The sequence below is a fragment of the Salvelinus fontinalis genome, chromosome 12 (assembly GCF_029448725.1).
Source record: "Salvelinus fontinalis isolate EN_2023a chromosome 12, ASM2944872v1, whole genome shotgun sequence".
Taxonomy (NCBI): Eukaryota; Metazoa; Chordata; class Actinopteri; order Salmoniformes; family Salmonidae; genus Salvelinus; species Salvelinus fontinalis.
The window spans coordinates 31324482-31346917 of NC_074676.1; the positions used below are offsets into that span (position 1 = coordinate 31324482).

At 44.4% G+C, this 22436-nt stretch overlaps 1 protein-coding gene across 1 annotated transcript in view; it reads right to left on the bottom strand.

Moving 5' to 3' along the window:
• The window catches only part of LOC129867176 (sphingomyelin phosphodiesterase 3-like), a 57725-nt gene extending 38437 nt beyond the window's left edge, over window positions 1-19288 (bottom strand). The window contains exon 1 of the mRNA XM_055940399.1: window positions 18621-19288. The gene's annotated coding sequence lies outside the window, so the exon portion shown is untranslated. The remainder of the gene's footprint in view (window positions 1-18620) is intronic.
• Window positions 19289-22436: the final 3148 nt, after the last annotated feature.

Below are 22436 nucleotides of genomic sequence, written 5' to 3' on the forward strand. Positions count from 1 at the left end.
GTTGCCACGTAAACTGCCCAAAGTTCAGGCCACAGCTAACAAAGGTGAGTAGACCCCCTAGGAGAGGAGAGAGAGAGACAGTATAGAAGAGGGAGATAGATGGAGAGAGAGACATTTAGTGTCTGTACCTTTTCCACTATGGTACATCAAGCAGAACGTATAAACATTCAAGGACCCCGTAAACACACTCCAAAGAGAGCACTACTATGTCCTACATGCAATACAGCAGCCCTCATACAGCCGCTCTCTAGGCCTGCGTGTATCTGAGACAGCAGGCAGTCTGCTACGTGTCCCACTGCCCTAGCAAACCCCATCTCTAATCACAGTACATGCCAACAGAGTGTAGTAGGCTAATTAAACCGGCACCCCACCGCTCCACACACACGCATGTACAGAACACAGAAGACATGCCCACCCTGCTTTTTGAGGTCAGAGCGTGGCCTCTATGTAATGAAAGACAATCTGATAGGTTAGGCAGGGTGGAGGTGTTTTGGTATAGATGTAGCCCCACCCAGACCCAGGTCCCACACCTCTCTCCACCAGAGCTGGTCCACCAGACATCTGGGGGCCTCCCAAGCCCACAGCACCACCCAGAGCAACCATACAGCACCATAACTACACACTCACACAGACCAGCAGCTGGGAGCATACTGCACCAAATGACACAGCTCTGCTCTGGCTTTGTAGAAGAGAGGATGATATGAGGATGGCACGAGGATGGCATGGGTCAAGCCTGGCAGTGTGGGTGGCTGAGTGCATGGACGAGTGGACGGCAAAGTCAGACAGGACTAGTTGAGGGCTGGTGGTCACACACACATGCACATGTGCACATAGCTAAAACACACACACAAAAGATGAAGTGAACAAAACTCAAATCCTCCCCCTCTTGTGTCAGTCATATTTTCCTCTCTACTGGCGGAGGACACATAATCTATCCATGTTCACACAGTCTGTTCACACAACACTGCCAACACCAGACAAGTCTCGCCCCTCCCTCCCACATACTATGAACACACGTTCTTTGAACTGGATTAAACACGTCAGTGCTAGAGGTCAATTAGTATAAGTAAACCTGAGTATATCACTGCTGAGTAAATCCCACCATGCCACTCTACTAGAATAGTTTGAGTAATATTTTTAGCAAATGAAAATCCTTCAGCAAAACCATTAAAAAAAAATCCTTCTGAATACAGTGAGAACCAAGTTATACAGAAACTGACCTCGAACATCCCCAAGTCCAAAACCCCTAAATGTTTCTGAATGGATGGCTTCTTCCTTACCGACATGACAGGACATTTTCCACACATACACTACACTTCTGTCCAATGTTCCAACTCTCTGAGCTCAGGCCTTACATTTCAAATCCCTAAAAGCTGTGAGCTATGAACAATTGTTTTTGACTTAATCTGAAGAAATACAATTTTAGAGCACACATCTTATATACTGTCTGTGATCATCAATTGAACTCCAATGTGTAAGCTGTTGTTCCTTCCCTGTGTGTGCTTTAAGCGTTCACTCTGAATGACGTCCGAGATGTCTGTAGTCTTTTCTAAATGCCATAGAATCAGAGGGGTCATGTGCAGCTAATAGAAGAACTTCAGTAAATCCTATGTTTTTTGTTAAGCCTAATAGGCTGACCACACCGCTTGCGTCGCGTGCGCGAGCGTTTCAAAATAAATGTAGAAATCTCTGTTATTACATTATTGCACCCACACTGCTCGTGCGCGCCAACGAGCGTCTGCATTGCCAAGGGCTAAAATAGAACTCCTTTCTATTTCTGACGCAGATCGCGCTGCAAGTCCTGCCTCTCCCATCTCCTCATTGGTTCATAGAAGCAGGTACACATGTGCCATTTCCTCATTGGTTATACCCACGTGGGTGATTGAAAGACAAACTGTGTTGGCCGGTCGGTGTAGTAATACTATGAAAGTTTAGATGCCAATCACCATATAAGGACAAATTAGCTAGCAAGTGAAAGCTAACTAGTTAAATTTCCATAAATGTTTAATGCTTTTTGACCTGTCCCCAAATTAATGTAATTGGTTCAGAGTTTGTTTTGATTTTTTAACCTGCTTGTCATGATCGCGTTTGGTGTAGGGGGACAAAATAAATGTATGCACGATGGCGTACGAAGGCGCACGTGCGCAGCCGGTTTGGGTTCCGTGTAAGTGTTTAAAGTGAGGTTTGGAGATTGTGTAACTACTTGGATCAATGAAGAATTCTACCTCAGTATTCAATCAAATCTAACTCAAAAATATTTTTTGCATTAGCTTGTCCGAGCTAACATGTCTTATGCTGAAAAGTGGAGGCAATGAGAGGAGTATTTCTGCCAGGCATTTTTACATTATTTATTTATGGGATTTAGTTTGCTATGTCAATACTGTGACATGGGTTAGATTAAATTGAGCCAGCTTTGCTGTGTTTTGGACCACCACACTTTGTATAATAACACACCCACAGGACCACACACCACTGGCCATGCTGGCAGACAACCTAACCCAGACACTATGAATGGAAACAGACAGATGGCAAGGAAAGGGAGATGATAGAGACAGACAGAGAGGGCCAGGGTTGTATGAGAGAGGAGAAGGGAGAAAGTGATGGAGAGATGAAGTTAAAAAATAGACAGATTTTCAGAATGTACTAGATGAAAGGGAGAAGGTAGAAAGTAGGTCTACAGATAGAAAGAGAGAAAAAGGGAGAGAGAATCTTGTCAACTTGCTCAGTGTCATAAAAAGTGAAAGCTGTGTAGGTCTAGAATGGCAGAGAGCCCCACCCTCTCATTGTGTTCAGTCACAACCTTTGGTGCCACGACTGTAGAGGTTCACACTTGGACCAATGTCGTATCACTGCTCTTTTGCTAAAAGCATTCGTTAGACAATGCCTTTGATTACTGTGTGCAGCTTCTTGCTGAGAAAATCGACTGCTTGGCAGCATACACAATTCTCTACGAACCTTATTTCTCACTCCCAACGATAGAGCATTTAGTTGTACCGAATTGTGACAATGTATTCAGCCTCACACTTGATAGCACTTAAGGGCCCCATGCACCTCATCCGGAGCAGCACAGACAAAAACCAGGCAAAATACCTATGTATTGAAGACTATTGTATAGAAATACGACAGTGACATTCATGTTTTTCTGTCATCAGCCAGGCACTATGAATGGAAACAGACAGATGGCAAGGCACTCAGCTTGATCAATTTATATAAATATTGATATAATATATTGAATAGATATGGGCCTGTATTTTCTTTTACACATATAACACATTTGGCCATCTGTGCTGTAATAATGCTAATTCATAAGCACATCATAGACAAATTCTGTCCTATACCCAGCCAACATATCCAGGTGGGCCACACCTGGGTTTTATATGGACTTCAACTGGGCAAGGGCCAAATGGTTATCTTAGGTGGTACCCATATGGGGTTATAGTGTGGGTCCTGAATCATTTTCTATGGGTTGAAAGTGAGCAATCTGGTGTTATTTGTTCAGGAATAATGACTGTGACCCAATCAGGTTAACCATTTGGGTCACAAACAGGCAAACCCGTAGGTAGTGGGCTTTCTGATGTAAATATTGTCAGGGATTGTCTATGGGACAAAGTTGGGCATACCATCTGGGGCAGGCATGAGAAAACCATATTATATTATGCTTGTGAAATTCCTCAGCAAATATGCTGAATGACCTGGAATATTGAAATCCATTCAAGAATCAATTTTAAAAAAAACTAAACAGCCAATATGCTAAGTGAACTTGCAGATTCAAATCCATTCAACATCGTTTTTGCCTAAACAGACACCAGTCGGTAGCCTGGGTACTAGTCTTTGAGTTAATCCACTCCCTGTTCTCCATGTCATGTGCCAAAGAAATGTGTCCTTTACAAGGAGTGGCAAGGAGTGTAATGTTAGCTAAAGAGACTGGTACTCAGACTAGCTAGTGGGTGCTGTCACACATCTTTTGAAGGGCGCATGCGCATTCAATATTTTGAGGAGGGAGGGGCACATGACTGAATTTCAAATTCAGGCACTAAACGTTGGAATTGTATACAGTGCCTACAGAAAGTATTCACACCCCTTGACTTCCCCCCATTCTGTTGTGTTACAGCCTGAATTTAAAATTGATTCAATTGAGATTTCTGTGGAAGTGGAATTCTTTTTTTCAAAATTTCTACAAATTAGTAAAAAATGTAAAGCTGAAATGTCTTCAGTCAATATTTAGTTAACCTCTGTTATGGCAAGCCTAAATCAATTCAGGAGTAAAAATGTGCTTAACAAGTCACATTATTAGTTGCATGGACTCACTCTGTGTGCAATAATAGTGTTTAACATGAATTGTATATGACTACCTCATTGTATATGACTACCTTGTACCCCACACATACAATTATTTTTAAGGTCCCTCAGTCGAGTAGTGAATTTCCAACACAGATTCAACCACAAAGACCAGGGAGGTTTTCCAATGCCTTGCAAAGAAGGGCACCTATTGGTAGACAGGTAAAATTAAAAAACAGACATTGAACATCCCTTTGAGCATGGTGAAGATTTTAATTACACTTTGGATGGTGCATCAATACAGCCAGTAAATACAAAGATACAGACGTCCTTCCTAACTCAGTTACCGGAGAGGAAGGACACCGCTCAGGGATTTCACCATGGTGACTTTAAAACAGTTACAGAGTTTAATAGCTGTGATAGGAGAAAACTGAGAATGGATCAACAACATTGCAGTTACTCCACAATATTAACCTAATTGAAAGAGTGAAAAGAAGGAAGCCTGTACAGAATACAAATATTCCAAAACATGCATCCTGTTTGCAACAAGTCACTAAAGTAATATTGCAAACAATGTGGAAAAGCAGTAAACTTTTTGTCCTGAATACAAAGTGTTACGTTTGGGGCAAATCCAATACAGCACATTACTGAGTACCACTCTCCATATTTTCAAGCATAGTGGTGGCTGCATCATGTTATGGGTATGCTTGTAATTATTAGAGTAGGGAGTTTTTCAGGATAAAAAGAAACGGAGGTAAGCACAAGCAAAATCCTAGAGGAAAACCAGGTTCAGTCTGCTTTCCACCACACACTGGGAGATGAATTCACCTTTCAGCAGGACAATAACCTAAAACACAAATACAAATCTACACTGCTGCTTACCAAGAAGACCATGAATGTTCCTGAGTGGCTGAGTTATAGTTTTGACTTAAATCTACTTGAAAATCTATAGCAACACCTGAAATAGTTGTCAAGCTATGATCAACAACCAATTTGACAGCGCTTAAAGAATTTTGAAAAGAATAATGTGCAAATGTTGCACAATCCAGGTGTGGAAAGCTCTTGGAGACGTACCCAGAAAGACTCACAGTTGTAATCGATGCTAAAGGTGCTTCTACAAAGTATTGAATCAGGGGTGTGAACACTTAAGTAAATGAGATATTTCTGTATTTCATTTTCAATAAATGTGCAAATATTTCTAAAAACATGTTTTCACTTTGTCATTATGGGGTATTGTGTGTAGATGAATGAGAAAAACATATATTTAATCCATTTTTAATTCAGGCTGTAACACAACAAAATATTGAATAAGTCAAGGGATATGAATACTTTCTGAAGGAATTGTATGTCCAGGCAAGACAACAGGAGCTGGAAATCGAGCTGGAAATCTACAGAGTGATTCGACCAGTAAGTGGTACTGACTAAAGTTAATATTTGCTTGTGTTGTTAGCTAATTGGTTTTGGTATTTTATGTTGCTGTCTGGCTGCAGAGTCATTATAGCTAATGTTAACTAGCTAGCTAGACTGACAAAGTCCTGCAATAAGAAAACTCTACATAGTTGTGTTGTGTGGTTGTGTGGGTGTCATATAAACTCAGCAAAAAAAGAAACGTCCTCTCACAGTAAACTGTGTTTATTTTCAGCTTAACATGTGTAAATATTTGTATGAACATAACAAGATTCAACAACTGAGAGATAAACTGAACAAGTTTCACAGACATGTGACTAACAGAAATGGAATAATGTGTCCCTGAGCAAAGGAGGGGGGGGGGGGGTCAAAATCAAAAGTAACAGTCAGTATCTGGTGTGGCCACCAGCTGCATTAAGTACTGCAGTGCATCTCTTCCTCATGGACTGCACCAGATTTGCCAGTTCTTGCTGTGAGATGTTACCCCACTCTTCCACCAAGGCACCTGCAAGTTCCCTGACATTTCTGAGGGGGTGGGGGGGAATGGCTCTAGCCCTCACCCTCCGATCCAACAGATCCCAGACGTGCTCAATGGGATTGAGATCCGGGCTCTTCGCTGGCCATGGCAGAACACTGACATTCCTGTCTTGCAGGAACTCACGCACAGAATGAGCAGTATGGCTGGTGGCATTGTCATGCTGGAGGGTCATGTCAGGATGAGCCTGCAGGAAGGGTACCACATGAGGGAGGAGGATGTCTTCCCTGTAACGCACAGCGTTGAGATTGCCTGCAATGACAACAAGCTCAGTCCGATGATGCTGTGACACACCGCCCCCAGACCATGACGGACCCTCCACCTCCAAATCGATCCCGCTCCAGAGTACAGGCTCATTCCTTCGACGATAAACGCGAATCCGACCATCACCCTTGGTGAGACAAAACCGCGGCTCGTCAATGAAGAGCACTTTTTGCCAGTCCTGTCTGGTCCAGCGACGGTGGGTTTGTGCCCATAGGCGATGTTGTTGCCGGTGATGTCTGGTGAGGACCTGCCTTACAACAGGCCTACAAGCCCTCAGTCCAGCCTCCCTCAGCCTATTGCGGACAGTCTGAGCATGAATGGAGGAATTGTGCATTCCTGGTGTAACTAGGGCAGTTGTTGTTTCCATCCTGTATCTGTCCCGCAGGTGTGAGGTTCGGATGTACCGATCCTGTGCAGCTGTTGTTATCCGTGGTCTGCCACTGCGAGGATGATCAGCTGTCTGTCCTGTCTCCCTGTAAAGCTGTCTTAGGCGTCTCACAGTACAGACATTGCAATTTATTGCCCTGGCCACATCTGCAGTCCTCATGCCTCTTTGCAGCATGCCTAAGGCACGTTCACGCAGATGAGCAGGGACCTTGGGCATCTTTCTTTTGGTGTTTTTCAGAGTCAGTAGAAAGGCCTCTTTAGTGTCCTAAGTTTTCATAACTGTGACCTGAATTGCCTACCGTCTGTAAGCTGTTAGTGTCTTAACGACCGTTCCACAGGTGCATGTTCATTAATTGTTTATGGTTCATTGAACAAGCATGGGAAACAGTGTTAAAACCCTTTAAATTTAAGATCTGTGAAGCTATTTGAATTTTTACGAAATATCTTTGAAAGACAGGGTCCTTTCTTTTTTTGCTGTGTTTATAGGTATGCCCCCAATGCAATTCTCAATTCAAATACATCCACAGTGCAAACAGATTTTCTTTGTTGTTGGTCAAATTAAATAATAATTGTATTTTGTTGAATTTATATAACAACATTCTAACCTTGTTTTTGTCTTCTGTCTGTTTTCTGTAAACAAGTGCTGTAACATGGAGATATGGCCGTGTGGGAACACTAACCATATAAATGTGTGTAGTAATTTACGTTTTTGAATTGTTTTATTTCTCGTTGGTATGAAAGATACGTTCCTTATGTTTCCAAAACAGAACCTCAAGCAATGAGAGGTAATTTTTAGAGCAAGCGTCAGGGCTCTAAACAAAACTCCCCCGGTCAGAACATAATATCGTCAATAGACGCTAAAGTGGTTAGCGTATCTTCATAATGCCTATCTTCATAATGTACTGTCTCCGCTGAAACTAACACAAAACTGAAATGAGAAAAGTTGCCTCCTACACTAACTGAAATAAAATACACTACTTTTCAAAAGTTTGTGGTCACTTAGAAATGTCCTTGTTTTTTAAAGAAAAGCACATTTGTTGTCCATTAAAATAACATAAAATTGATCAGAAATACAGTGTAGACATTGTTAATGTTGTAAATGACTATTGTAGCTGGAAACGGCTGAATTTTTATGGAATATCTTCACAGGCGTACAGAGGCCCATTATCAGCAACCATCACTCTGTCACGATCGTGTGGGGAATTGACGGACCAAAACGCAGCATTAGGAAAATAAGCCATCTTCTTTTTATTAAGAAGAAGAAGGAAAACCGAAAACAAAACACTCTTACAAAACTAACAAAACAAACAAACGACCGTGAAGCTATGAACGTAGTGCACATACAGGCTACAAACGTATAACATAGACAATTACCCACATCAAACGAAAGCCTATGGCTACCCTAAATATGGCTCCCAATCAGAGACAACAGAAATCAGCTGTCTCTAATTGGGAACCCATTCAGGCAACCATAGACTCTCCTAGACAACTACACCAACATAGACACAGCTAGACACATACACATACACTCAACACAAACCCATACACTACACCCAACACCCCCTTTACCATATAATCACCCAAAACCGATAAAACACAAACATTCCCCATGTCACACCCTGACCTAACTAAAATAATAAAGAAAACAAAGAATACTAAGGCCAGGGAGTGACATAACCCCCCCTTAAGGTGCGAACTCCGAGCGCACCAGCAAACAGTCTAGGGGAGGGTCTGGGTGGGCTTCCTTCCACGGTGGCGGCTCCGGCACTGGTCGTGGTCCCCACCCCACCACAGTCACTAACCGCCTCCTTAGCTTCCTCCAAATGACCCCCCTCCACATTAACCCCACTGCATTAAGGGGCAGCTCCGGACTAAGGGGCAGCTCCGGACTAAGGGGCAGCTCCGGACTAAGGGGCAGCTCCGGACTAAGGGGCAGCTCCGGACTAAGGGGCAGCTCCGGACTAAGGGGCAGCTCCGGACTAAGGGGCAGCTCCGGACTAAGGGGCAGCACCAGGATAAGGGAGAGCACCAGGATAAGGGAGAGCACCAGGATAAGGGGCAGCTCCGGACTGAGGGACGGCAGCTCCGGACTGAGGGACGGCAGCTCCGGACTGAGGGACGGCAGCTCCGGACTGAGGGACGGCAGCTCCGGACTGAGGGACGGCAGCTCCGGACTGAGGGACGGCAGCTCCGGACTGAGGGACGGCAGCTCCGGACTGAGGGACGGCAGCTCCGGACTGAGGGACGGCAGCTCCGGACTGAGGGACGGCAGCTCCGGACTGAGGGACGGCCCATGGCTGGCTGACGGATCTGGCTGCTCATGGCTGGCTGACGGATCTGGCTGCTCATGGCTGGCTGACGGATCTGGCTGCTCATGGCTGGCTGACGGATCTGGCTGCTCATGGCTGGCTGACGGATCTGGCTGCTCATGGCTGGCTGACGGATCTGGCTGCTCATGGCTGGCTGACGGATCTGGCTGCTCATGGCTGGCTGACGGATCTGGCTGCTCATGGCTGGCTGACGGATCTGGCTGCTCATGGCTGGCTGACGGATCTGGCTGCTCATGGCTGGTTGACGAATCTGGCTGCTCATGGCTGGCTGGCGGATCTGGCTGCTCATGGCTGGCTGACGGATCTGGCTGCTCATGGCTGGCTGACGGATCTGGCTGCTCATGGCTGGCTGACGGATCTGGCTGCTCATGGCTGGCTGACGGATCTGGCTGCTCATGGCTGGCTGACGGATCTGGCTGCTCATGGCTGGCTGACGGATCTGGCTGCTCATGGCTGGTTGACGAATCTGGCTGCTCATGGCTGGCTGGCGGATCTGGCTGCTCATGGCTGGCTGGCGGCTCTGGCAGATCCTGTCTGGTTGGCGGCTCTGGCAGATCCTGTCTGGTTGGCGGCTCTGGCAGATCCTGTCTGGTTGGCGGCTCAGGCAGATCCTGACTGACGAACGGCTCTGACGGCTCGGGACAGAAGGGCGGCTCTAATGGCTCGGGGCAGACGGATGGCTCTAATGGCTCGGGGCAGACGGATGGCTCAGATGGCGCTGGGTAGACGGATGGCTCAGATGGCGCTGGGTAGACGGATGGCTCAGATGGCGCTGGGTAGACGGATGGCTCAGATGGCGCTGGGTAGACGGATGGCTCAGATGGCGCTGGGTAGACGGATGGCTCAGATGGCGCTGGGTAGACGGATGGCTCAGATGGCGCTTGGCAGACGGGCAGTTCAGGCATCGCTGTGCAGACGGCAGACTCTTGCCGGCTGAGGCGCACTGTAGGCCTGGTGCGTGGTGCCGGAACTGGTGGTACCGGGCTGGGGACACGCATCTCAGGGCTAGTGCGGGGAGCAGCAACAGGACGCACAGGACTCTGGGGACACACAGGAGGCTTGGTGCGTGGTTTAGGCACTGGTGGTAAAGGGCTGGAGACACGCACCATAGGGCTAGTGCGTGGAGGAGGCACTGGTGGTACTGGGTAGGGGCGGGGAGGTGGCGCCGGAAATACCGGACCGTGCATGCGTACTGGCTCCCTTGAGCACTGAGCCTGCCCAACCTTACCTGGTTGTATGCTCCCCGTCGCCTGACCAGTGCGGGGAGGTGGAATAACCCGCACCGGGCTATGTAGGCGAACCGGGGACACCATGCGTAAGGCTGGTGCCATGTACGCCGGCCCGAGGAGACGCACTGGTGACCAGATGCGTTGGGCCGGCTTCATGACATACGGCTCAACGCTCAATCTAGCCCGGCCGATACGTGGAGCTGGAATGTACCGAACCGGGCTATGCACGTGTACAGGAGACACCGTGCGCTCTACTGCGTAACACGGTGTCTGCCCGTACTCTCGCTCTCCACGGTAAGTACAGGGAGTAGGCGCAGGTTTCCTACCTGACTTCGCCACACTCCCTTTAAGGCCCCCCCCAAGATATTTTTGGGTTGTACTCACGGGCTTCCAGCCTTGTTTCCGTGCTGCCTCCTCATATCGCCTCCTCTCGGCTTTAGCTGCCTCCAGCTCTTCACGAGGAAGGCGATATTCTCCCGGTTGTGCCCACGGCCCCTTACCATCCAGTATCTCCTCCCATGTCCAAGAATCCTGTGTAGGTGGGTCCTGTTGCCGCTTTACATGCCGCTTGGTCCTGTATTGGTGGGTAATTCTGTCACGATCGTGTGGGGAATTGACAGACCAAAACGCAGCATTAGGAAAATAAGCCATCTTCTTTTTATTAAGAAGAAGGAGAACCGAAAACAAAACACTCTTACAAAACTAACAAACGACCGTGAAGCTATGAACGTAGTGCACATACATGCTACAAACGTATAACATAGACAATTACCCACATCAAACGAAAGCCTATGGCTACCCTAAATATGGCTCCCAATCAGAGACAACAGAAATCAGCTGTCTCTAATTGGGAACCCATTCAGGCAACCATAGACTCTCCTAGACAACTACACCAACATAGACACAGCTAGACACATACACTCAACACAAACCCATACACTACACCCAACACCCCCTTTACCATATAACCACCCAAAACCGATAAAACACAAACATTCCCCATGTCACACCCTGACCTAACTAAAATAATAAAGAAAACAAAGAATACTAAGGCCAGGGCGTGACACACTCCTGCGTTCCAATGGCAAGTTGTGTTAGCTAATCCAAGTTTATCATTTTAAAAGGCTAATTGATCATTAGAAAACCCCTTTGCAATTATGTTATCACAGTTGAAAACTGTGTCCTGATTAAAGAAGCAATAAAACTGGCCTTCTTTAGACTAGTTGAGTATCTGGAGCATCAGCATTTGTGGGTTCAATTACAGCCTCAAAATGGCCAGAAAAAAAGTACTTTCTTCTGAAACTCGTTAGTCTATTCTTGTTCTGAGAAATGAAGGCTATTCCATGCGAGAATTTTTCCAAGAAACTGAAGATCTCGTACAACGCTGTGTACTACTACCTTCACAGAACAGTGCAAACTGGCTCTAACGAGAATAGAAAGAAGAGTGGGTAGGCCCCGGTGCACAACTGAGCAAGAGGACAAGTACATTAGAGTGTCTAGTTTGAGAAACAGACGCCTCACAAGTCCTCAACTGGCAGCTTCATTAAATAGTACCCGCAAAACACCAGTCTCAACGTCTACAGTGAAGAGGCGACCCCGGGATGCTGGCCTTCTAGGCAGAGTTACAAAGAAAAAGCCATATCTCTGTCCAGTGTCTGTGTTCTTTGGCCCATCTTAATCTATTATTTTTATTGGCCTAGTCTGAGATATGGCTTTTCAAAAGACCAATTAGTGGAAAAAAGACTTGGGTTGCCTGTGTAAATGCAGACATAGGGACCCATGTTGTAGATCACATGGGTTTGTCCATGTCTGGCTCAAAAGGATAATCCAACTGGGTACAAGTGAAGATTAACATTTAGAGTCCTTGGATAAAGAATGAAATGTTGCACTAGATCAGTCGCCTAAATGCTTAATGATGTTTTCTTTTCACAGCTACCTATGAACAGGCCCGAATCAAACTTAAAAGGGCAGAGGAGATTTCTGATCTGCAGATGGACTCAGAAATGGATGAAGAAGAGTCAGGACCTGACAATGGTAACATGGCAACAGCAACACTACCCGAGGGGGCTGATTACACTATGAATACTGTCCAGGATGTGGAGGCGATGGAGTAAAAGTAACCCAACACAGCTTTCCTGAATGGAGTGGTAGGTGCTCTGAAAGGGATGTTTTACAAAAACAAAGTATTGTAGTATGTTCTTCATTAGTCCACTGTTAATGCAATCCCAAAAATTGTGCTTTTTAGCAATCAAGTTTTCAAGATAGATAGAGCACTTTCAGTACAGAGCAAAAAGTGTGATGATGATGATGATGATACAAATTATATGCAAATGAGCAAAATGATCATTGCATATAATTTGCATCATCATCACTATTTTTTCTCTGCACTGCAGTGTTTTCCAATAATGGTCCTGGGGACTCAAAGTGGTCCACTTGTTTAGTTTTTTCCTAATGCTCACACACTTGATTCCACTAAGCAACTCATCATCAAGCCTTTGAATTGAATAAGGTATGTGAGTGCTAGGTCAAAAACAAAAATATGCACCCCTTTGGGACCAGGATTGGAGAACACTGCTGTACTGAAAGTCCTCTATCTTGAGAACTTCACTGCTGGCATGCACATTTTGAAAAATTGTTTACAGTGTGTGGAAACCATGTCTGCATTTGTAATTTGAGCGAACTATCCCTTTAATCAGAGTTCCTGCATTGCATTTGATCTGACCATGTGCTATAAATAAACATGTATTTATTGTATAAAGAAAACTGTTTTTGTCATCTCTTAAATCTCTTAAGAAAGCTTGCTTTGGCAGCAGCATCTAGGGCCTGCATGGAGACTGAGAACAAACTCAGGTTTGTTTCAGGTGGTCAGCCCAACTGAAAATCACTTATTGTCCTTATAGATCTCACTACACACCCATCCTTTACCCAGATGTAACCCATTTAGGTAAACCATTAGGGCAGCGTATGAAGCCCAACCTTAAACCACATCAAGCCCAACATGAAAACAACATGTGGGGCAAATGCGAATGCTGAGGGCAAAACCTTGTGTGCGTGCACCTTGTGGTTATCCTACATGTGGGGCCAAGAGTTAATCATTCTTTAACACACCTGGGCTAAAACCTAGGGCCCATATGGGTTATAACTAGGGTTGTACATTTTGGGGAATATTCAGAGGTGGAATCTTTCTGTAGGAATTAACAGAAATATATGGGAATTAACAGGAATATATGGGAACTAACATACATATATGCAAATTAATATTAATACCATTTAAATATAGATGTTTTTTGCATTGGATATATTTACCATATCATATGGAGACAGAAACATAAACCTTTTACCCTATCATAGACATAATTGCAAATGATTAAATAAAAAACTATTTAGTATTGAATTGAACTTTAATTACATGAGTTGACTCTTCACATGGGATGATTTCACTGAACAACAAAAGAAAGAGAATATTGAATGATCCCCATCGAATCTCCAAAAAAACGTTTTCAACATACATCTGTAAAAGGATAGTCTAGAAACGAAATCTTTGGTTTTCTTCCTCTCAGGCTTCCATGTCTTCTCCCTGGACCTCCTCAATGTCCACCTCTTGAACATCAGACTCTGAGGCCTCATCTTCACTCTCACTTTCCAACCTTGTTGAGGATGGCTCGTTGTCAGGCTCAAAAAGCCTCAGATTTGCCCGGATGGCCACCAATTTTTCAACCATTGTATTGGTCAGCCTGTTGCGTGCTTTGGTGTGTGTGTTCCCAAACAAGGACCAGTTGCACTCTGAGGTGGCTGATGTTGGTGGGATTTGGAGGATGATGGAGGCAACAGGGGAAAGAGCCTCAGATCCACAAAGTCCCTTCCACCAGGTGGCTGATGAGATATGTTGGCATGACTGCCATATTGCATCGCCATCCCAAAGCCCTTGCTTGGAAGTGTACTTCGCCAGACTGCCAAGAACCTTGCCCTCATCCAGGCCAAGGTGGCGAGACACGGTATTGATGACACCATAGGCCTTGTTGATCTCTGCAGCAGACAGGATGCTCTTGCCAGCATACTTGGGGTCCAAAATGTGCGCTGCGGCGTGTATGGGCTTCAGGCAGAAAGAAGTCTTCATGTTTTTTTATGTATTTCAGAACTGCAGTTTGGAGCAACAGTGAAGTGTGCAGGGCAGTATGGATTTATTCTCTTACATCTGCAATCAGAGTCTGAACATCAGACAGGATGGCATTGTCTTCCTCAATCTGTGCAATGGCTACTGCTATAGGTTTCAGGAGTTTCAGGCTGCTTACCACTCTCTCCCAAAATATATCATCCAGGAGGATCCTCTTGATGGGGCTGTCCATATCAGCCGACTGTGATATGGACATTTCTTGGAGAGACTCCTTCTCCTCCAGGAGACTGTCAAACATGATGACAACACCATCCCAATGGGTGTTGCGGGGCAGCTTCAATGTGGTGCTCTTATTTTCTCACTTTGCTTGGTGAGGTAGATTGCTGCTATAACCATTTCCTTGGCTCTCTTGTAGAGTGTATCCATTGTTTTCAGTTCCATGATGTCCTTGAGGAGCAGATTCAATGCATGAGCAGCACAGCCAATGGGTGTGATGTGAGGGTAGGACTCCTCCACTTTAGAACAAGCAGCCTTCATGTTCGCAGCATTGTCTGTCACCAGCGCAAATACCTTCTGTGGTCCAAGGTCATTGATGACTGCCTTCAGCTTATCTGCAATGTAGAGACCGGTGTGTCTGTTGTCCCTTGTGTCTGTGCTCTTGTAGAATACTGGTTGAGGGGTGGAGATGATGTAGTTAATTATTCCTTGCCCACAAACATTCGACTAGCCATCAGATGATTGCAATACAGTCCGCTTTCTGTATGATTTGCTTGACCTTCACTTGAACTCTGTTGAACTCTGCATCCATCAAATGAGTAGATAAAGCATGTATGGTTGGGGGGGGGGGGGGTGTATGTTGTGCGAAGAACATTCAGAAATCTCTTGCAATACACATTGGCTGTGAGCATCAGAGGTGAACCAGTTGCATACACAGCTCGGCAAGACATTCATCAGCATTTCTCTGACTACGTTCCTCCATTGAGTCAAAAAAAACTTCTGATTCCAGGAGGACGATGACCTGTTGCTATCGATAAGGTGTCTGATTCATAATTTTCACCTCGAATAGAAGTAGAGGGAATTTTGGCAGAGGTTACTTGTTGTGAGCGCTGACAGAACTTGCACTTAGCCAGATGATTCTGCTTCTTTGTTGCATTCTTCACATATGATTTGGCACAGTATTTGCAAATGTACACAGCTTTTCCTTCTACATTAGCTGCAGTGAAATGTCTCCACACACCAGATAGTGCCCGTGGCATTTTCCTTTTAAAGATTAGATTTTTTTTTTTTTAAGCCTGAAAATACAATACCATGTATAGATAAATAGTTAAACAGTTAGATTAAACAACTTCTTTTTAAGATAAATGTTTTAAAATGAAACATGTATGGAAACAGGTGAATTAACACTCCTCAGTTATTAGGCTCAATCAAGCTCTAACCCACATGGTAGCAAAAACTAACAAGCAGAAATTGTTAACAAGTTAGAAATGATTAAAATACACTTTGCTGTAGGCTACTATTTACTAGTTAACAAAAAAATCATGTATGTCATATAAAATATATTCACCCCACCCGGTATTGTAATCAAAACTTACCAGAAAGCATGTAGTCCTTGGCTCAGACAGTGTAGTAACGTGGGCTCAATAGCATCTCATTAGTGTGCAAGATCTTGAGAATCAGCTGTACATGGAAGAATGCACTGTGCATGCAGAGGGTTGCAATTCCATTGAATTGGGGATAGTTTAACCAAAATATGCCACAAGACCTAGAATTGCCTTATGTGTATCCCACAAAAAGGTTCACTGTTATAAGCTAACTTTGTTGATGAATTTAAGTTAAATTACCCAAATTCCAGAGCTTAACTTCCCATGGAAAATTCCTGGGAAAATTCTGAAAATTTACCAGAATGTTTCCGAACCTTTGCAACCCTAGTTATTACACATTTGCCTACTGAGGTCCCTTAATAAACCCAACATGAACCCACATAAAGCTCAACATGGCAACCACATGTGGGGCCAACATGGACACTGAAGACAAAACGTTGTGGGTCCTAAGTGGTTATCCTATCTGGGGCCCACATCTTAAAACCATTCTTTAACCCATGATGGCTTTAAACTTGGGGCCCTTGTGGCTAAGAGCACATGTTGACTGGGTACAGTCTGACTACCTTTTTGGGGTTAGGTGCTTGTGTAAACCTATTCCTGAGGCACGTTCACCTTGCACAAGGAGAATAGGCTACGCTAAACACACACTTATGACAGTCAGCACACAACCCCTTCCTTTGTAGCCAAGCATTTACGAGTTGCAGGTTGTCTTTTAATAACAGGACACACTTGTCAGCTACCAGCATCATCATGCTCCCTCCCTTGTCCTGTCAGCTTTGACTCAGCTTTGAGCGTCTATCCTCAAGAAGGGAGGCCGAGAAAGAAAGAGCGAGAGAGCAAGAGTTTTATTGCCTGACTCTTTTTCAACCTGGCCTCAGAGCCATAAGAAACATACTTTACGTATTTCTGAACATCTCCAAGACGTATGATACCTACTAATGTCTAGTTACGTTCCGTAGCGTCTAGGAATCCAAAGGTTGCGTGTTCAAGTTGCATCGGGGACAACTGTTGCATTTTAGCTAACCCTTCTCCTAAGCCTTATTCTAAAATTAACCCATTTCACCTAACTACATACATTATTGTAACCTTTGTCATTTTAGTTCCCTTAACCTTTTACATAAATTATCCTAACCTTTGTCATTAGTTCTTCTAACCTCCAACATAAATTCTCCACAGAATTCCCCTTTGTTGTTTTGTGCAACAAGCAACCTGGTCTCGGAGAAAGACATATAGATTTCTGATAAGGTACATCATCCAGTTTGTACGCTATTGTACGACCATGCTGATACTATGATACTATACATGCTATAATTCGTATGATATTGTATGACTGCTTTTTCATTCATAATGTAACTTAATGTACTATATCACACTAAATGGCGTGTCACAGCTTTATGTATGACAAAAAAAGTATGAAAATGTATGCACTTGCTCCTAGAAAATAGCGTCTGCTAAATGACTAAAATTGGAAATGTAAAAACATTTAGTGAATAATACGAATTGCCCTGAGACCACGTTGCTTTTTCACCAGCTCAGCCCTGACCAAGAGAGCAGCCTGTGCACAGCAGCTGTGCCACGCCTATCCTTGGAATAAAATCACCATCCCGAAATCAAAGATTGTGTTTCCACTGAATCTGCAACATAGGGGCTAAATCAGTTGTCATGTCCAGTCAACAAAACTAGCCTATTTCAATAGGCTGCAATTCTGTGCAAACAGTGGTGATATCTAGGCCTAATAATTCCTTGCAAGCGGTTATTATGACGTCTTATTAAAGGGTACATTTTTCAAACTCGGACCAAGTGACTTTTCCTAGCCGCCTGAAACTAAACGCGTCTGCTAGCGTATTTTGCCATGTTGAGGCAGCCCTCCCCTCAACCATGTAGAAGAGAGAGGTAGGTGTAAGCTAAGCTGTACAAAACGGTGCGCGCATAAAAAAGATTCGTTTCCATGGGTTTGATTTACTAGACTAGCCTATGTAAAGTAACAACCTCTCTCTCTCTCTCTCTCTCTCTCTCTCTCTCTCTCTCTCTCTCTCTCTCTCTCTCTCTCTCTCTCTCTCTCTCTCTCTCTCTCTCTCTCTCTCTCTCTCTCTCTCTCTCTCTCTCTCTCTCTCTCTCTCTCTCTCTCTCTCTCTCTCTCTCTCTCTCTCTCTCTCTCTCTCTCTCTCTCTCTCTCCCACACACACACACACAATCAGCCTTGAACATTCGATCTTTGGGTCTCATGCAAATACCAGTCAAATCATCCCACGTTGTAGGCATTGAGGTGAAAGACGCGGCATAATAAATATGCTACAAAAAGCACTCATAAAGCTATTACAGGCTGGAGGTAACCTAACCAATCAGGACCGTTTGTGAACGGTTGATAATTCACATGAGCAACGTTCTCAAGATGTTAAAAAAACGCAATATCTTCATTAAACCCAACCCTTTAATGCTCCCTTGCAAACCATGCGATCTAGCATAGCTACTCACTTCTTTCAGATCCCGCAGATTTATTCAAACAGGTGGAACCCTATTTCTCTTCGGTATTCTTCCCATGTGAACCGTGGTAATAACCTCTGATGCTCTGAAATCCACGGTACAGTCCACTTCTTGCCCGCAGAAGCTGTTGGACTACGTGAGGTTCCTTCCAGCACCACCACTCCATGAACAGCTCCATTGACGTCATCACTCACAGGCTCGATGCCACTCCCTTTCATAACGACCACAGCCAATCGCAAGGCAAAGAGACAACCCTTGTTACTTCTCATGACGATCACTTTGGTGCTTGTTGGAGAAATTTGGTTTTATGATATGGTGCTTTCAAGAAAACTAGGAATTCCCAAAAAATAGGTCAGTGATCTTCTGGTTGGAAAGTCGGCGCTCTAGAAAGATCCCCGAGTTTCCGCCATAGAATTCCGAGTTGGATGACCGTCCAAAACATTTTCTCCCAGTTGACTTGAACGCACTGATGTCGGAATCCGGAGATTTCCGAGCTCCCAGTTCCCAGTTGTTTTGAATTAGGCAATATATTGTAACGACCCTGGAATTATAAACGCGGAAATCGACTCTGCCGCACGAGCATGCATTTGCGGCACAGTCGATAGCGCGCCGGACCTCGGGCTAGAAGGTCGAGTGTTCGAGACCTGCTCCCTGCCGTTTCATTACACTGGTGTCAGAAGTGACCTGACCTTGCATCCACGACAGTGCGTGTGCTTGGCCGGTGAGCGCGTTCCTGTAAGACGTAGAGTCGCAAGCTAGCGCCAGGACGCGCTCTTTGAAAGGAGGGCGTAGTGTAACGACCCTGAGTTTATATGCGCGGAAATCGACTCTGCCGCACGAGCATGCTTTTGCGGCACAGCGCGCCGGACCTCGGGTTAGAAGGTCGAGGGTTCGAGACCTGCTCCCTGCTGTGTCATTACAATATATTGCATTTATACTTTTATACATGTGCTATTTTAATTAAGAAAAAATGCAAACGTGAGGTTGCATGACTACACTATTATTGCGATCTGATCCCATGACAACCTAGTAAAAAATGTAAGGTGCAAAAATCGCATCTTCAACCTAGCATGACACTTCTCAGTGAGATTCTAGTTCGATTCTTTACCATATTTTTTGTGGTGTAAAATGTATAAGACTTCTATTCCCAGAAAGCACAGGTCAATGCAGTGTTTCCATGGTTACCATAACATAACAGAGAGGTTTTTGTAGGCTACCAGCAACAGGCAGGTAAGTGACATAGCTCGTAGCACACAGTGTAGGAAACAATGATAGCCAGTGGTCACAGATCTGTGTTGTGATGCGTTGCTAATTCACATGGTCATTGGCAGAAGTGGCAAGGTAGCACAAACAGATCTGGGAGACCAGGTAAGCTGTTAGCTAAGCTTCTACTTGAATGATAACATGGCAGGTATTCCTGCAGGGTAAATGAAGAGCCTGTGAATATGGATGGTTGTGTGGTCCATCTCCACACAGTGAAATTCAAGCCCAAAATAGATGGCAGCAGGAGTGACTTCACTGCCCAACCCATCAAAGTTGACTTCCACGAGCTGCTGGGAACCAGTGATGCCCCTGAGCTCATTCCACAGGTACTAGCAACCCCATCCACTCCCTGCACCCTTCGACCTTCTAGACAATACTTCAATCACATTGAAGATATTGTGTGTATCTCTACCCATCCCCTCCCCGCCATAGCACTCCTCTTCTGCTGGAAACAACAGAAGTCTCATCATACCCACAGACTCTATGATTATTTCCTGTCACAGGCAATCAGATGCATTATAGATTGATAGTCCAAATGCATCTACTCTTCTGGGACAAATAAATAGGACAGTAATGCCTGGCTCTGTCAAAAAGGGAGTGTTGCTGAGCAACCAAGATGCAACATATAGAAAACCTGCCCTTCTCACATCAGAAGATACTGTATGGTTGTGTAGCCAAGTCTGCATTCTCATGCATATGTGTGGGTCGAGTGCATGTGTTACTGTTTTTGGTTTGCCCTCATCCTATTCATAGACATACTTAATCTATCTTCTGCTGTCCTTGGTGCGGCGATCCACCAACGTTCCGTAAAAAAATAATCTAACGTGAAACATGTCTATGGTAAAAAGAGTATGTGGCCTTTTCTGTGGCCTAAATGTATGACAATGTAATGAGACAGACACTTTTTACATCCTGCACATTTCTCCAACCAAATAGCCTAACCTGGTGCCCAATCAAATAAAAAATGTGTTGACATGTTAACAAACACATCCTAAAAACAGGACATGTCAAAGTAAAATGGACAATATGGAATGGAGCATCAGGCTACTGATGTCCTGCTGTCCTGGAGTTTCACCCCATGGGCTAAAATGTAATGATCAGTGGTATGAAGTTTGTATCCATCCATTTTTAACGAGCTGATCATAGCCCAAAATAAGATACTTCTACATTTCCCACTGTGTAAACACATTGATTCTCATTGCAAATAGGCTCAGGATAACTCCTGTAAAGTTGGGTAGCTGATATTCAGAGATTAAAAGTAATCCAAGTAATTGATCACAGGAATCAGGACTAAAAAAGCCAATGCAAGTGCCTGTTTTACAAAGCATTCATAAGATTCCATTGCGGCTGACACTGTAAGCTATACCCCAGTCAGCATGGACCTACGCCAATGTCTTTTCGGCTGTCTTTTTTTTATGTTGGTGTTTTACAAACGTTAGGCCTACCACATAGATGGACATTCAGAAAATTACATTTCGGCCGACACTGTAGGCTACACCCCAGTTCTTTCGGTCCTCTCTGGATCATTCCGGACCAAATCTGAACCAGTCATAGATGTCTATGTTTACTTCAGATTTGGTCCGGTCTGGACCAGTTTTGATTTGGTCCAAACATAGACGTCTATAAATTACATATTTTCAACTTTCATTCAGAACTGAAAATGAACCTGATTTAAACATCCAGAAATTACGTATTTTCAACGTCCGGAAAAATAATTATTTTCAAAGTCCAGGAAATACGTATTTTCAACTTCCAATCAGAACCGAAAATTAACCTGATTTCAACATCTGGAAAATATGTATTTTAATGGTGGTTATTGGTGAGAATGGAGAGGGTCTATGTCCGGAGGATTGGGATGGGGTGACTGGGAGAGCATCAGACACTTCTCTGAGGTGTGTGTGGGGCCTCCACTCATCCCATTTCAGTCTATCGGAGGACCCACTAAACCCAAGTAGACTCCCACCAGTGTAACGATTCTCCTCTTCGTCTGATGATGAGGAATAGGAATCATCGGACCAACACGCGGCGTGGTAAGTGTCCATAATATGTATTTAAATAAATCAACTGAACACTGAACAAAATAACAAAGAGCACGAACAAACGAAACAGTTCTGTATTGTGAAAACACACAACACAGAAAACAACTACCCACAAACACAGGTGGGAACAGGCTACCTAAGTATGGTTCTCAATCAGAGACAACGATTGACAGCTGTCTCTGATTGGGAACCATACCAGGCCAAACACATAGAAAAGGACAACGTAGAACAAAACATAGAATGCCCACCCCAACTCACGCCCTGACCATACCAAAATATAAAAAGGATTTCTAAGGTCAGGGCGTGACAACCAGCCACTATACTTTAATTTATAATGTAAAACAAACAATCCACAGTACTTAAGTGGCAGTTTCTTTTCAAAAGTATGTACAATTGGTGTATGTATCCACAGTTTTGGTACATTAGGAGAGGAGTTGGCCCTAAAAAGGCTTACTTTTCTTAGTTTTTTTGTTGTTGTGTTTTTTGTTAAATGTCTGCTCAAATG